The sequence below is a fragment of the Thalia democratica genome, chromosome 8 (assembly GCF_965202585.1).
Source record: "Thalia democratica chromosome 8, ktThaDemo2.hap1.1, whole genome shotgun sequence".
In the NCBI taxonomy this organism is placed as follows: domain Eukaryota; kingdom Metazoa; phylum Chordata; class Thaliacea; order Salpida; family Salpidae; genus Thalia; species Thalia democratica.
In genome coordinates, this window is record NC_139172.1 from 51,697,826 (window position 1) to 51,716,635 (window position 18,810).

General features: G+C 23.7%; 1 pseudogene; it reads right to left on the reverse strand.

Annotated features, from left to right (window-relative positions):
• Window positions 1-209: 209 nt before the first annotated feature.
• On the reverse strand, window positions 210-17,541 carry LOC145843312 (transducin-like enhancer protein 3; annotated as a pseudogene).
• Window positions 17,542-18,810: the final 1,269 nt, after the last annotated feature.

Genomic DNA, 18,810 nt, shown 5'->3' on the forward strand with positions numbered 1-18,810 from the left:
TAAAAGGTTTATAACAAAAAGTAAAATTCGAGTCAAAATTCAAAGTGTCGAGAACATAACTGAAATATCATTTTTCTCAAAAAATATAATGAACCATATAAATCCCGTCATTTGATATTCAACAGTTTTCTTCCAAACATGTTTCCCAAAAAGAATTATCCAACTTCATGCACGCACCTCATCTTCAATATTAAATTACTAGGTCTGGTATTTTTGTTACTATTTTCATTTGTATGTACATTCATAAACCGTTGCTTTCTTATCTCCGGAACCAGTTACTATGTATTTATCATCTTTTGAAATATCACAACACAAAACTGATGTACTCTCTTTAAGCTGGAATCAAATTAGATAAATAAATTCTTAAAGTTATAAAGTTAATCAAAGTTTTTTTTTATTACAGTGAAATATAAAAGAATATATTTATTAATTTCTAAATAAATTAAAAAAGAATATAAAAACCATACTTGAGATTAAGGTTCTTTAAGAGAAAATAAATAAAACAGATTAATTAGCAATTTATTATAACCATAAAAAAAATGAAAATAATCAGAATGAGTTATAGTTATTTTGTGACGTATTTAATGTAACTTTTAATTAATTGACTGACAAAGCTCATGAAGTAGTTTAAAAAAAAACTTTTGTTTATTATAAAATTTAATAATAAATAATAAATACAAATAAACGTACATTGAAAATATTTGCACCATAAGGACTTTTCCAACCATTAATCATATTATCTTTACCAGTTGATATAAACCAATCATTATGATGTGAATATTTTAGCGAAAGTACGCAATTTTCATGATATTTTATTTGATATTTTTCATTGTTTTCTTCATTGTACACCTCTATATTACTGTTTTCCATACTATAAATAAAAAATAATATGTATAATTTTTTTGTATTATTAAAACTAATTCAAGTTTATTTTTTAATTTTTAAATTTATTTATTTACAAAGGCAACAATGTTTTTCCCCTAAGGGATCTTCAGGCCTGCAAAATAAAATAAACATAAGACGGTGGACAAATTAAAAAAATACGATAATGCAAAAAATTATAATTGAATTCAAATTGAATTTAAAAAATGTATAGTAAATTGTACAAGTACAGTAAAAAATTATGTCATTTAATTCAAGTTTAGAAATAATAGAGATATTAAAAAATATTAGTTCAAAGTAGTTTATATGAAGTTTTACATTATGTATGAAAAAATTGTAACAAATAAAAGACCATGTAATATGTCAATTGAGGCTATTTAGAAAATAAAGACAACATTACAACATATAAAACTATATTTAAACAGAAGTCTAGTAAAACTTTATCATAAAGTGTTTTATTTGTAATAATTTAGTACACAACTGTAATTAAAACTAATAAGAAAAAGTTTATTCCTTGTTGCACAGAGCCATAATTTTCTATCTACATTAGTTTTGATTTAACTTTTTACTATGTATATGTATATAAAATTTATTTTTCTACTTAAATGGTTTCAGTTATTAAAAAAAAAATGAAACAAATGTTGCAAGAGTGATTAAAATTTTTTTTTTTTAATTTTTGTTTAAATTTATTTTAACTCTTTACTTTGTATAAAACAAAATCAAATACGGTTATTTTGAGAACCTTTAGATAAAAAGATAAGAATAATAAAAACATCTGTGACTTTTAAATAGCATTAAAGGTTATAAATAGAAGTCACGCGCGAAATATTTACAAGCGTCGTTGTTACGTCACAATGCATTTAGAAAAAAAATAAAAAATATTTGAAACTATTAGTAATTTCTTTAGTTTAATCAAAACTCTTTTTTTATTATTGAAACGTAAAAAAAAACTTTTTCAAATTTTATATTGGTCAAGATCAAACAGCTATAAACTATTAATTTAAACTTAAATTAAACAGTATTGAAAACTTATGTTATGGAAATATTTGTTTATTTCATAGTTAAATTTAAACATATACCATCTAAATATTTAAATATTTCGCCTATTGTAAATAATGTAAAACTTAAGAAAAATAGTTTATGTATTTTAATATAATGAAGAAAGTATTATGTAAAATTTAAAAGTACTATTAAGAGTTTTTTGTTACAAGTTAGCTGTAAACCTTAAATCTTCAAAAAGAACTAAAAGTAAAGTTTCAATTCGCATAAACCAGTTTCAAATATGAAAAGATGCTAATTATCAAAGCTGTAAAACATAAATAACAAGGTATTTAAATAGTTATAATAGATTATGATTATACTTATTATAAAAAAGTCAATAGTGTAATGGTACTAGTTCGTAGTTCAAGAGTTATTAATAAAAGTATAAAAGTGCATAAAATAAAATTAACTAGAGTTTGTAGTGATATTTAAAAATAACAAACTAAACGTTTTTATTTGAAAAAATTCAATTTTTTTGAAAAGAATTGAGTTTTTAATAATGTACTAACAAACTAGATTCTTGAAAACGTAATTAAAACGGGAACGGGTCAGAAAAGCATGGGTGACACTTTAGCACAGAGTGACACTTTAGCACGAAGTGACACTTTAGCTCGAAGTGGCACTTTAGCACGGAGTTAAAACTAAAACAAAAGTAAATTTAAAGACTTTATTAACTTGTTTTGTTATTTAGTTTTAGATGTATAATAAACAATGAACTTGACAGCAAGATCAACAACAGCATCTGAGACAATCCTACGACCGGTTTCGTCCTAATTAGGACTCATCAAGCAGGAATAGTCGCGAGAAACCGCTGTTGTTGTTGATCTTGCAGTGAAGTTCATTGTTTATTATCGATGGTATAAAACATCTCAACTTTGTTGAAGATAGCCGAAATAAGTGCTTAGTTTTAGAAGAAAATATTTTCATACTTTTACTTTTAAGTTTTTGACAAAAAAGTATTTTAATAAAGCTAGCAATAAATATAAATTTTAGGATTGTTAGATGTATTTTTAAATGTTTTAAACAGTTTTAATCAGGCTAAAATTTAAGCGTAAATTTTAAGTAAAAGTGAGATATATAAAGATTAAAAAATTTCTTATTTCATTTTAACCCCATAGTAAAAACTTTTTTTTAATTTTTTTAAGACAGTATTTTTAAAAAGTGTTAGAACTAATTTTTACAATTATTTGTTTTTAAGTTAATAATTTTAGCTAATTAAACATTCGTTAAATGACCATTTTAAAATACTTGTAATAATTATGTGCTAAAATGTCACACCGTGCTAAAGTAACGCCGTGCCAAAGTGTCACTCCGTGCTAAAGTGACACACCGTGCTAAAGTGACACTCCGTGCTAAAGTGTCACCCCGCGCTAAAGTGACGCTGTGCTTTTCTGTCACCTACCCAATTAAAACATAAAATCAAACCATAAAATACCTAAATACCTAACTTTATATTACATTAGTAGTTTTGCAAATAATAATAAGTTCAAAAATAAATTTGAAAAGCAACAAAACTTGTATTATTTTAGTTAACACGTAATAACTATCGAAATAAAACAATCAAAAATAAAAACTAACCCAACTGCAATCCAGTTATATTTGGGTGAATACCCCAATGAGAAAATCTGGCTACTTAAATTGATGAGGGAAGTTTGTTTGTTTTGACGAATATCCCAACATCTGACAGTGTTGTCCAATCCACCAGTGAATAATTTCATTTCACAAATGTCAATACAAGATGCTCCATCTGTATGTCCTACGTATTGCCTGTTGAGTAGAAATATAAGATATAAAATAACAAAATAAATCATGTTGGGAGTAGTATTCTACTTGTACTTTTAAACTTTTGACAATGGTATAAAATCAACCTACTTTTGTGACAATTATTAAACTAACTCAGCAATTTCATTCGTTTTCCTTGACATCTTAATTAGATATATTTTTTTATGGTAGTTTGCAGAATATTATTCTACAATAGTCATCATTATACAACTGTTTGTTAAATAGTATAAAATGTCTTAAGCTGTCCAACTCTTAAAATAATGAGTTGTCTTTAGAAATCAATAAACCTACATACTTTGCTCATAGACCAAAGTACAGCAACTTTATAAAAAGCTGGAAGTAAAAACTTTCGAGAAATTATTTTTGTAACGTCAGAATCATACTCACACGCAGTAAATATTACAAACGAGAAACAGCAAACAGAAAAAGGAAGTAAAAAAAGATAACGAATTGTCTGTTAGAGTTATTAACAACATAAACTAGAAAAACTGTGCTACTTTTAAATATTTTTATACTATATTAGTTAAAACTTAATACTACTACATAGACAACTTTCAAAAATAAATAAAGTTATTAAAAAAATTAAAAGCCCGATAATTATTTTATGTCATTCACTTGAATACTTTGTTTATATATTAATCTGCTTATACAAAACTACAAAATGTATCTTTACACTATGTCAAAAACTACTTGAAAATTTTAATGAAATATTTTTACAGTTTGAAGATTTTTTTTAAACCTTATAAAAATTAACTTGGAAATACTATAAAAAACAGTTAATTTTGATTTTAGTAAAAAAATACATAGTTTTTTTAACTTATGAAAAGGGTTAGTTATGCAACATAACAAACATATCGGTTACATTTTAAAACACGACTTAAATAAAAGATATAAACAATGAATGTTGTATTGTTAAAATAAAAAAGTATTTTTTATTGTAATAATGTCGATAAGAAAGTAAAAAACAAGTTTTTTAAACAACTTTTATTGTTAAAATTTACAAAATGTTAAAATTCGATTATTTCGAAAATTACTATAAATAATATTTTTAACTTTTTGTTTTATTGTAAACGTAAAATAAATTTTCTTTTTTAGTTTATTGTTCAGAAAATTTCAAAACCATAACTTTACCTATAATAACTATTTTAGTAAGACTTGTAAATTTATTTCAATTGAAAAATTGAACATATTTTCGAGTAACTTATCATGTATTTATATTTAAAAATAGGTTTACATATTAAAACTAACCTTATTAGTTTCTGATTATGAATGTCCCACATATTAATGTTACCATCTGAACAACAACTGAAACATATTTTGGAATCCTGAGAAATTGCCAGAGCGTAACAAGCCGCTGAAGGTGATTCCAAGTTTGCCTGTAAACAATTATTTAAGTGATAAAAATTTTTCTAATGATAAAAAGTTAAAAAAAATGTATTTTAAAATCCTTTATAAAAGAGTGTTTAGAAAAAGATCCTATAAACAGTTTAAACTAATGTTGTTAAAGTTTGTAGAACTTTGCAAAAAGAACATTTAAGAGATACTGTTTATGTTTTTTAACAAAATTACTTACTTAAAACCTAGTTTCCTGCTAAAAAATATTTATATAAGCCAACAAAGTATAACTAATAGTTAATGAAGAGTTGAATAAAGTTATAAAGTTGTTTATAAATATATATTTCAATGTGTTTTGCGCTCTGGGTCGCAAACATAATTGGAAAGCTTTCGTAAACGAATTTGTAAATACATTATCATTATTATTGCGTAATGCAAATAAAGTACTTTTAATTTAGGGGCTCCCCCACAATTGAAATCCCAAACAGATATCATGGACGATTCACCGCCAATTAAAAGGGATTTTCCCTCATCTATAACTTTGCAACTTCTTATGTAACTTTCATCATCAAGACAATTAATAAACTCCACTGGTTTTATTATTCCATTGATATCATTTGATCCACATTTCGAAATGTCCCATATCTAAGTAGAATAAATAAAATTTTGAATTATTATTGTTAAGTTATTGATTTTTGTTCTTAGTACTAAGTTATTAAGCTTTATCAAAAACTTGAATCGAAAAACAATTTTTATGTGTAAAATTAAAAGCCTTTAGCATTGTACATTAAATAGAATACTGCTTAAAAATAGCTTTAGTATTAATGTCACTGACTTTTAAGAAAAAAATAATTGATAGAAATAAAGTATACCATTAATTAGTAAATATTAAAAAAGAGTAAACATAATCTGTTTCAATCTTGTTTAAGAAAAATTTAAAATCACAAAACTTTTTAATTCTATACCGTAGCTGATTAAAAAAAATTTTTTGTTAAGAATTTATAACAAACAATAATTGTAAGAAACTATATAGTAAAATGAAAAGTAGATATCAATTCGACCATAACCTAATTTCAATGACCGGAAACATATTTTTTAGTTTTTTCAAAGCCACGAAACATGATAATCAGTAATTACTTAGATAACCATGAAAATTAATTACGAGGGTTTAGATAAGAATAACTAATAAGACAGACGAATTATATGGCTATAAAATAATCTTTTTATTAACCACAAATATTATAATCTTGTTATTATTTACTTATTCTAGTTACTAGTCTTAGCACTCGATGATATTAATATATTTTTTCATTTCAACTGACAGTAGTTTTGGTTTTGTGCTATTTACTAAGTCTGTAACTAACTAGCTTTAAGAATATTGAAGTAAATAATAAAATTAAAAACGAGTTTTTTTAATGCTTTTTTTATACTAGAATTCAAAACAAAAATAAATATTTAGCAAAAGCAGTATTGAAATTATGTGAAACTTATTTTGAAAATTGTTTGTCAAATTGTATAAAAACTAAATATCTCTAAAAAAATAAAATGAAAACTTATAACTTTTTGTTTGAAAACTTTTAAAACTTTTTATAGATATAAATAGTATTCAAAACGTTGCGTTACATAATCAAACTAATCAAAGTTTAAACAATTGTTTTAAATATTTTAGTTAAATTTTTTTTTTCTTATTACTTGATTTTATTATTATTATCTATATTGGCATATAGGAGATCATCAGTTGTTTTAACAAAATCTGGAAAAAGTTTTTGATCAAAATAATTGGAATTGAGTTTACAAAAAAATAACTTAAGAGGTACGAGCTGTATGCAATCTGCCCATCTTTTCAGATACTCTGCTTTGAAACTTAAACTAGCACCCAGTAATTAGTAAGTTAAACTGTTTGTAATTGCAAGAAGTTTTTATCGCCTCTAGAAAATTTTCTTCCATTAAAATACGATCACAAATTGAAACTTATAATTACATAAACCTTATTCAATAAGAGAATTTAGCAAAACTTTATAAATTTATAACAAAAACATATTAGTTCAATTTGTAAGCTAATTTAAACAACAAAGTATTTACGTCATAAAGCTCAGTTAAAATTTTAAGCTTTAATTTTAAACAGTCTATGTAAAACCTTATTAATTGCAAACCTTGTGTTTGTTATTATATTTCCGTTTTTTGACGACTAATTTCAATGTTAGTCCTGTTTATTACTATTTTAACTTATTAATTATCAATTATCTTTTTTAGTTTATATTACATATAAAATTCTTAAAAACGTAAAATTAGTGTTAAATTAAATTCAAGTTTAGCATCACTAATTTTAATTTTTTATTGAGAAGCCATAATATCAATACTTTGCTTTTCATTTAGTTTTATTTAGTATTTTTACTTAACTTCCATTTATTTTGTTCAAAAACGTTTTTTAGATTTGGTTTTAAGAAGTTGTGATCTCCGATGTGCCAATATTGGAGAGAAACATTGTTTTGTTGATAATAAACTGTAAAAATAAATAATAGACTAAAGTCTCCTTAAAGATATATAAGTTAAGAATTTTGAATTTTTTGATTCAAAACAAGTCATGATAGTTTTTCTACTTAACTATTTTAACTTGTTTTTATTTAAATTTTATTTACTATTGTATTTGTATTTATTAAAAAACTTTGTCGCGATCACATAAACAGCTTAAACTGTGAAAGTTTTACACTTAAAATTGTTTATAAAATAAACATTTCTAAACAATATTTACAAATGTGCATAAAAAATAACAACACATGGTGCTAGTAATTTATCTACCACTTAATCTAATTACCTGTAGAAAGGCATGCCAGAAAAATATTTTTAATTATTATTTATTAGGATTATACCAAGCTTTGTTATTACAAAAACTAAATCTTATAATCATTAACTGTTACTGCTTGACAACATTTGATCAAACGATTTTAATGGTTAATCAACTTATCAATGGAGTAAATTAAAAAAAAATATTCGTTTAATTTATTATCTAAACCATACTGTAGTTGTTACTTTCTGTAGAAACAAATACAGAACAAAATGTATAAATTTTAAAGCAGTTTTTAGCTTAACACAAATCTTGATAATAATCACATTACTTCAACTTACTTTAACGCATCCTTTACCACCAGTGTACACTAGATGTCTCTAATGTTCACTTGAACCAATAACAACAGCGCAAACAACTTGGTCATGCTTGAGTGAACACAATTCATTTACTTTTTCAGGCATTTCATTCATATAATTCGATGGAACTCGCACTCTTTGAGGTGTTGCGGAGCATAATGATGAATAATGATAACTACAAGGCTGTGATCTGTAGAAGGACGAACTATAGCTATAATAAAGTTTAAATATTCGAAAATATAAACTTTAGCGTTTGTAAACAAAGATCCGAGCGAAACAAGTTCACAGGAATATATAATAATAACAAATAAAATTTTATTATTTCTTTATTACACTAACACAAAATAACTTGATTTTCATAGCTCCGTTGAAGTGATAGTGTAATAACGAAAGAATACTGTTTAACTTTGTTTTGTAACAATAAAATTTATTATTTTCTGACCTTGTTAATGAAATTTACGTTATTCTATAGATTGTTTAAACAATTTATATGTGATGGAATGAAGAGACAATTAAGTCAATGAAAAATTGTTAGGTATTAACTGTTACTACAAAAACAAAAAGTCAATTGAGCTAAATTCATCTCAAGTTTCTAGAGTTTAAAAAAAAGTCTTTTGAAACCTTAGTTATTTTATTATATTTTTGTTTCATAATAATGTAATTTATTAAGTTATTAAGGCTTCTTATTAAGTATTGTAAATCAAACCTCAAATTAGGCATCAAATCATGATCAAAATTTGGTGATGAATAATCGTATGGATTACGTAATTGTGACGTCATACTATGACGTACTTGTGACGATGTTACAACAGAAGTAGGTAGTTGTAACGTACTATCAGATTGTGACGACATAAAACTTTTAGGGGGATATTCACCTTGATAATTTTCTATTGGCTGTGGCCTTTGAACATCTGATTCGGTGATTGCTGTTTGTATAAATGATTTGTGTCAAACATCTGTTTTTAACCTAATGTATTTAAAATCGTAATCACTCTTTGTGATACCTTTTTGGTTTAAAATTTTACTTAACTATTATAAACGTTTTAGATATTACAAAACGCTATTCTAACAATTTTACATTTTATGTCTTAATACATACCTGTATTTTGTTTAAATTCATTTATAGGATTGATGACTAGTTTTTTGTCATCTTGTAAGTGACCACTGTTATTCGTATTGCATTTAATTGGTTCTGTTTTTATCCTGTTGAAAAAAATAATTTTGAAGATTATTAATTTGAAACTTTCAAAACTATTTTAAGAATAATTAGAATTATAATAGGTTTTTCAACTCTAAATATCATAGTAATTAAAACTAACGTGACTTTTTTTCCGTTGTTCAGAAAGTTATCCAAGTTAGGACTATTCCTTAAAGTCCCGTTTTTATGATGACCATTTAGTTGGTTTTCTTGTTGTATCTTTATAAAAAGAATGGATATTTGTTAAATCTAAATTCAATTCTCTATTACCAAAGTATAAACAAGTTATAATTTTTTTTTGCAGTTTTTACATTTTGAGGCTTATAAAACTGTTGAAGTTTGTTTAAATGATTAATAGTTTATCAGATCTAGTTCATTTATAAAACACTATGTTTGCAGTATGTATTATATTTTAAGGCATATGTTTTCGCATTACAGCTTAAGTTTTACTTTTTAAATTTTGTAGTCTTGTTTACATTCAGTATATGTTTTAGTTCATGTTTAAATTGAAGATTTTGCTTATTTTTACACAAGAACAACAATACGATTAACTTTAAAATGTGCTAAAACATAAAATAAGTACCTTTTTTATTTGTAATAATATTTCAGATAAACTAATAGTGATTACTAGTAAACAATTTATATAAATTTGTTTTTTTATAATAAATTTTTTTAATACTTATTTTCCAAAATGTGTGCTTGAACGTGTGCTTGAAAGAATATTAAATATATGTAAATACAGCTAACTATTTTACTAAGTGTTTTGTAATGCATTTCTAATAAAAAATGTGTTTAGATATTTTATATGTTACTGCAACATTAAAATTTCATGTCTAGTAAAAGTATGTAAAAAATGTTTAGGTAATAAATTTTTTTTTATTTATAATAAATTTATTTATATAAAAATAAATATTTAAATAGTTGTAATAAATATATTTATTTATTTATAATTTCTTCTTTTTTTATACAAAATTTTACAAAAAGTAAATAAATATAAACTAAAAGTATTAAGATTTTTTCTTAAATTTTTCACTTATCGCATTCGCTATCAAATTTCTTCTTTACAAAAACCAGCATACGGTTCTGACGTCATAAGTACAAAACGCGTGAAGATGAAAGAAAAATCACACAGTGATGTCGGTGCGTGTAATTTTTTTGCGCACGAAATTTTCACACTTATAAATCGTTGTTTTAAAACCGGTTAAAAAAATAAGTAGAAATTTAAATCCATGATTTTTTTAACTGTCGAAGCTTTTGTACATTTAATACGTAAATAGATTGTAATTTTTATTTAATATTTCTTAAATAAATAACTGTTCTTTATCAACTTGTATCTCTTTAAAGAAATCGACAACAACTTCATGATAACTTTTTGTGGTATAAACACTACCTTAATTTTAATATTTTTAAATAATTATAACGGTTAAAGTTTTAGATCTTAAACAGTATTATAAAGTTTGCACGGAACAAATTAAAATGTATTTAATACTAAATTGTACTAGTTAACAAGTTAAAGTTGTGCAAAACTTAAACAAAGTATTATATACACTGTACATAGTTAAGGTTAAATAATTAGTATAATTTATTTTTAAGTAAAAGTTTGAAAATAGATTGAACGGTAAGCTGTAAAAAAAACATTTTATATATTTTTTAGACTTATATGCATGTTTAATAGCAAATACACTTTTTATAATTCGTTATAAGTGGACTTTGGTGTATTTTAATTTTTTTGTAAATTCTCACGTTTTTTCTATCAACATGAATCGTAAAATTATAAAAATGTGAACACAGAAAAGCTTTTGTAAGATTTAATAAAAATAAGTTTTAAACAAAACATGATTCAGCCTTACATAAATTAAGGTATTTAAAATATCCAAAGAAACACATTGTTAGTTTTTTAATCTTGCTGTAATTTAAAATATAATACTTTACACACTTCACTTGAGTTTAGATTTCTTTTCTTGACAGAAATATTTTGCTCATGATGACGACCATTATACTCACCATTTACTTTATTATTCCTAGTAGTAGGAAGTATAACATTTTGGTGTGTTACTTTACTTATGATACCATTAGTTGGTGTTCCATTCTATAATGAAAAAAATAATTTGTGAACTTGTTAAGCAATATATTTTACAAAAATCAACTTAAATACGCATCACCTAAAGGTATATAAAATATAATAATATGAATTACTTGCCATAGTTTCATTTGTATTTAAAATACTTTAAATCAGAAAAAAAAAACGGTGAACTAATACAAACTTATTTTAGCTTTTAACTGTGTTGGTCTTTAACTAAAAGTAAAGTTTATTAAAAAGTTAAGCTATCACAACTTAAACATCTGATTGTTAAGGAAACTTTATGTTAGTTAGTATGTTTACTACATCAATCTTTGACAAAAAGCTTTACTAAGCTGCTACTTAGCATAACTTCAAAGAAGTTTAGTTTAAGTACAATACCCGAGACCACGATAAATGTAAACCACAAAAAGCACTCAAATGTGATTTCATTGACATGTAATAGCATATCACAAACACATAAACTTTACCACAGACTGTCTATTATAAAATAATAAAATAAACAATTAAAACATCAAACTTATTCTATTTTTAGTTAAACATCAAATTTCTTTCAAGCTTAATTCTGAAACAGCCAATGTCAGTACTCTATATTATAATAAAACAAAGATTAAAAAAAAACTACAAATGAAAAGGTTGTGATATAGAGGTAAAGATTTAACATTAGCAACTAGAATTCTGAAACAGCCGAAGTCGGTACTCTATATTCTAATTGAACCAAGATACAACAAGAAAAAAAAAAAAAAAACAACTCATTCAAAGGTTTAAAGATCAAGTTTCAGAAATAACATTATCAACTCGAGTAAGTGTTTCTGTTCAGCTAGGTAAAGATAAATTACGAATGAATTTAAACATGCTACACACGTGTTTATTTTTTTATGTAATTTAAACTTAACACGCTTTATTCAGATAAGGTACGTACTAAATGTTATCTACTTGTTTTGTGTAAATATATAGACATCTGTTTATTTGGATTTATTTTTTATAATGTAAAACGTTAATACACCATTCGCTTTTAAAATGTCAATTTTTTCCGTTTTAATAATTTAATTAAACATAGAATAAAAAACTTGTTTGCTACTAAAAAATATATATTTCGAAAAAGATTAATTTAACATTATATCCATTAAGTTAGTTTTGTTGAGTAGATATTACAGTTTAACTCAATTTCTTTTTAAATTAAAAAAAAAGCTACGTTAAAGGAAAAGTAAAGACAATTTCAAGAAAAGGTGTAAGTCTTGAGAAATGTGTGAAAACAAAATTTAAAAAAAATAAATAGAAAAACCCTATAATAAATCCGCACAAAATAAATCCGGAAAAAATAAAAAATGTTCATAAATTTAAATTGTTTACATAATTTTAGTAAACTGACTAAAAAATTTAAATTTTGAATTTAAGGTTGCGAAAAAAAAAATATTTAAAAAACATAAAAACTAACTACACAAAATGAAAAGATGCTATTAACTTTTAGGTTTTTGTAATTTAGTTTCAATAAGTTTTGTCTAACATTTGTTAAAACAAACATAATATTTGATTGAGTGATAGGTAAAATAAGGCTTTTAAACAACAAAATAAATAAAAAATGTAACACTTTTGTACTACTATTAGCTTTAACTGTAACAATAGCAATATTTATTTTAATTCTAGAAAAAAATCATACTCTAGGGAAATTTCCTGTCTTTTAGAACAAAGACAGACATCAAAAAATTAATTTAAAATTATATGCAAATTTTTGTAGCGACACTTCGCAAATTTGAAAGAGACAGCAATTTAAAAAAAAATAAATTTGAAAAACTAGATGTTATCGGTAGAAACCGCAAAACGCTTATAAAAAGCCCATTCACACAAAACCACAAGAGAAATTTTTTTATTGTAAATAAAAGTATAGCTTTTTCTGGAAACGATCTAAATTTAAAGTTAATCAATAAAAAGGTTATTTTTTATATTGCGTTTATATTTACGTTGCTGTTTAGTTATTAAAAAAATTATTAGCTCCTGTTTTAAAATTTTAATTCAGCCAACAAAAAGATGAAATCTTTAAACATATAATAACACTATTTTTCTAATATAAGATTTTGTATACGTAAAACTATATAATTAAACCTGTTAAATTATATTTGTAGATTAGTGTAGAAAAAGAACTCACATATTTGGATTTTTTTATATATATAGTTTTAAATAAACTTTTCTACTTGATTTATATTTTAATGATAAAAATAATTATTAATAAAAAAAATAAGATTTGTTTGACAAACTCGATAACCTAAGAACAACACATACTAAAAAAAATGACATATTGATTATCATCAACTTACTAGTTAATTTTACTAAGTTACAATAACTTTTTTAATTTTTATAAACATTTAAATATAACCCTTGCTTGCTTTTATTTTAAGTTTATTTATAAAACACTATATTTAGGTTACAGATAGCTTACTTAGTAATGCAAATTTTTTGTAATATTTATCTATTTGTATTACAATTGTAGTATAAAAGTATTATTAACAGAAAGGTTAGAATCACTAGCACTTAAAAGAACTTTTATGTTATTCATTTATCCATAAAAACGATGTAGCAATATGCGCTTATAAATCAACTTTACACAAGTTTAAACATATTTTCATAGGGATTTTTCTCATTAATATGACAAATTCACCATAAAATTTCAAAACATTTGCAGTGTGTGAATTTCAAACCACAAAGTTGGCAAACATGTTGCAACAACCCGTTTAATCTTTTAATTTTGTGAAAAGGTTTTAAAATAATTATAATTATAAATTGTTTTAAAACTTTCTTCTGGGCAATGTTTTTTATAAACTATAATTCTTGCTTTTTAATTTATACTCAATCTATGTTTATAAAAGATACCTTGTATAACTTTGAGATAACTTTAAAAAACTTCTTTTTAAGTTAGTGTAGTTCTTGATTTAGAGTAGTAATAATAAAATTCTTAAAATTATTATAAACTAAGTATGTAACTATTATTTCTCTAGTCATAGCTTTATAACATAAACTCATATATTAAAATAAGTACAGCTTAGATGTTTTGTTAAAAAAAAGACATTCTTCGTAAGAAAATGTATATAAATATGTAGCACTATACACTTCTTTTTATGAAAATGAAATAATAACGCCCACACCCAGTCAATTGGTAAAAAAAAACGAGTTATTTTTTGGGTATATGTATTTAAATAAATATTACTGAAATTAAAGGTAACAACATACTTGTGTAAAATTTTGGTGAGTTTCAGGTTTTTTGTGTACTGGTTGAAACGAACTATTTTTACCTAAAAACAATAACAAAGTTTCATTTATTGTTTTTATGTTACTAAATAAACAACATGCATTTGAGTAGTTTAGTTTTAACGAGTTTGTATTGCTATTTTTCTTTTAGCATGTTAGTACATAAGTAAATGGATATATAGTTTAATACGAAATTTTACATTAGAAATTTATTTTTTACATTAAATCAACTAACCATGAATATTATTTGGTGTTAGTTCCTTTTTTGTTGATTGATGTCCATTTGTTGGTATTTGATGTATCTTGGGTTGGGGTAAAGCTGGTAAGTGGGGGCGAATGTTGTTGCCTAGTAACTGATGAGGTAACTGTGGGTTGCTAAGCAACTGTTGTGATAAGGCAAGCTGTAACGATTGTTGTGCTGAGGCCAAGTTTTGAAGTCCTAGGTTTTGTGGATGTCCTGATAAATTAGGTGGTAGGTTTTGAATTTGGGGAATACCCGTTACATGAGGGTGTAAACTTGCTTGTTGACCCTGATAATAATCTTTTTTTATAAAATATAGCAATTAGAGTGGTTTACAACAAGTTTAACGTAATTATCTATTATTCTTAAAGTAAAAGTTATTTTATATAAAAATAATACAAATACATGATATTCACAATGAACATTAGATTTAACTATGTCGTAAAATCATTTTATATGTTGTTATTAGTTCTCAAGTAACTATTTTAGATAATTTCATTGATTTATAGCTTAATACACGATTAACTAATTAACTTACAGCTATTAATTGAGTGACATCACAGTTTTTAGCCTGTTCCAAAGAAATAGTAGCATGACGTTGTTGCTGTCAATAAAAATAAAATTTTATTATTATTTTGTACCTGTAGAAATTTCATGATAGTTGTAAAAAATATCAAAACGAGTTTTATAATGAAAGTGAAGGTATCATTTAATAAAAAATCCCAAAATAAAACACAAACGTATGTTTGTTTTTAGATTTTAAAAGCTAGTTGAACTGAAGTAAATATATATGATAGTTATTAGATAATAGTATTAGATAATAATTATTCTTTTCATGTAGCAAAATTACAACAGGCTGATTTTAATGGTTGAAAAAAAAATAATCGGAGTTTTTTAAGAATAATGATTATGAACAATCAAACATATTATTAACTTCTTAAAATTAATTAAAGTTAAATAGATTTTAATAATAATTTGTTTACTGAAATCAAAAACACGTCAGGAATATATTAAAAATAAAACCAATAGTTTAAGTAAGAGGTATTTCAATTTTTTAGAAACCGGTTTAAATTTGAACAATCTATTTTTAAGCCAAAATGTTGAAGTGTAAAAATTTTGTAGTTTAAATAACTAAATTACAAGTCAGTGGTCAAAACTATTAAAAGTTAGTTTAAATAAACCACAAACAAGGTTGAAATGAGAAAAACAAATATTGAAATCAAAATTAAAGTATAAATTAATGGCTAAAAGGTTGTTAAACTAACCAAAAACAACCTTTAAATATTTTATAAAAATTCCAAAAATTAAAACCTTAAAACAAATAACTTTATAATTGATTAATTAAGTTGTACGACTTTGCACTAGATACAAGTTTGTTGTGTTTAATTAACTGGTAAATGTTAACTTTTAGAAAATTAAAACTGCGATAGAGATAGTTCATCAATGATTTAATTCATTAATCAACTATTTTAAGAATATAAACTGCTTTTTAGTACAAGTAACTCCAAAAATAGTGATAAAAAATTTAAGGTAACAAAGTTTAATTTTTTAGTTAAGTTATACAACTAAAAACTAAATAAAATAAAAAGAAACAATTACCTCGGGGGGTAAAAAGGGTATTAATTGATGAACTATTTCAACCATTCTTTTTATCATTTCAATCTGTTAATAACACTATTTTAAATTTCTTAGGAATAAAATACTAATATTGGTCTCTATCGTAATATAAATTTTGTTCTGTTTTATTAAGGTTTTATTAAGTTTTAAACAACTTATTTATAGTAGAAGATGTAATTGTTTAGAAACTTTAGTAGTAATATAAATAAAAAACTTACTCTTTTGTGCACTTCTAAGTTGAGGCCATACGACATTTCGTAATACTGTGAAGAAAACTTAAGTATTAACAAAAATAGTACTGTTAAAATGAATAAGAAGGAAATACGTATTAACATATACTTTTTCTTACCATAACACATTGCTTTTGAATTTCAGTTTTATCTGTTACAAGTTTTTCATATTCATGTTTCAGTCTGTAGAAAAATTCAAATTTAAAAACTTATGTTTAATTAACTCAATAATAAGTTTTATATCATTTTATATCGGTGTAGCCTAACTATAACTTTTAGATTTCATTTAATTACAAAACAAAAATAGCTGATAAAAATATTATAAGAAAACTAACGAATGAGATTGATTGTGAAGATTTGTAATTTCTTCTTTTATTTTATCGCAATATTCAGAAACATCGTTTTTATTTATATTCGGTGTGTTATGATGATGTGACCTCTGTTTTGAAATTTAAATTTAAATATAGTTTCACAGGAGGGGTATATATTTAAACGATACTTGAAAACAGCAATTTTACAACTGAGAAAAAAAAATATTTAAATAACTTTTTTTTGTTTATAAAATTTTTTAAGATAAAGAACGATTATAAAATTTAAGTAGTATGTCAATAATTTGTTAATATTTGATAAAATAGTAGTAATGTATTTTTTATAAAGTAAAATTATTCTATTTACATTTAGAGACAGTAAAATAGTTAATTTACCTAAACCTGAAACTTACATTAGACTTGTCTACTGGTGGAAACATTTTGAAACTGTTTTTTATATAAACTATACCTAAAATACAAAACTTGTAACTGTAATCAAACTATTTAATTTAATAGTTTAAAAAAATAATTGAAAAATTTAAAATTTAATATCTCAACAAATTAAGTATTTAAAGTTACTTCGACTAAAGTATGCATAGCTAAAACAAACTAGGTAAAAAAATTTTTGAAACTGTTAAATTTCAAATTTTTATCTGATTTAAACAGACAACAACTAGATGCTATTTTCACATCCTTCCTTTAGTTAAACATGGCTAACAGTATTTGTTCAGTAGCCAGTAAAAATTGAAGTACACTTATGTTCACACTCAACATAATACTGAATAAACTTGTGTGCACACTTAATAGTGTACTTAACAACTTTTGTCCAGATTTTTAACTAGATACTTCACTGAGTACTTAAATGCCCTTAAACTAACTCTTGAAGATGCTTATAAGTTTTGCTTTGAGGTAGATGATTGGTGTTTGGTACTTTTATCTTTATTATGATATTTTATTTCAGGACTTAAAAATAATAAAAATTTTAATTGCTGTGGAAAACTTAATTTACATTTGTTAGAAGTTTTTTAGTTTTATAACTGTCTAGTTTTTTTTACCTTTAATAATTGTGAACAAAAATCAAATAAAAAACTTTTTGAGTATATATAATTGTTTTTAAAACACTATCCAGGTAAACAAATAAAACTAAGAACATGTAAAAAATAAAACACCTGAAGTAATAACTACTTTTTGAAACTGAACAACCTAATAAAAATATATTATTAAAAAAAATTAATATTTTAAAGATATTGTAATGACTATATTTTTTCTTAAAATGCAGTAATCTAGTAAAGAAAGATTATTAATAAAATAAGTTATAAACATATCATGTTTATAAGTTTAACTTTTTTTAAGCAGAGACATTTATTGATGCGTCTAAATTAATTTTATATAATTTAAACAAACAAGTTAAACAGCTAAAAATTGTTATTTACTTTTGAAAATAATTATTACATAAAAAAAAAGAAACAAATTTGAACGACTTTAAACAAGTGCTTTAAAATTTTAATGTAAACTACCACTATAAGTTGTTATGAAATTGATTTCTTGAACTAACTGATCAGCAAAAGTAAGTTATTAAATAATAAAATACATAAATTGAGGTAAGAAAATGTATAAGATCTTGTTTTAGCTTATAGGGGGTATTTGAATAAGGCTACATAAAAATAAGTTATTCACCTATTACTTTTTATAACTGATTTATATCAAAT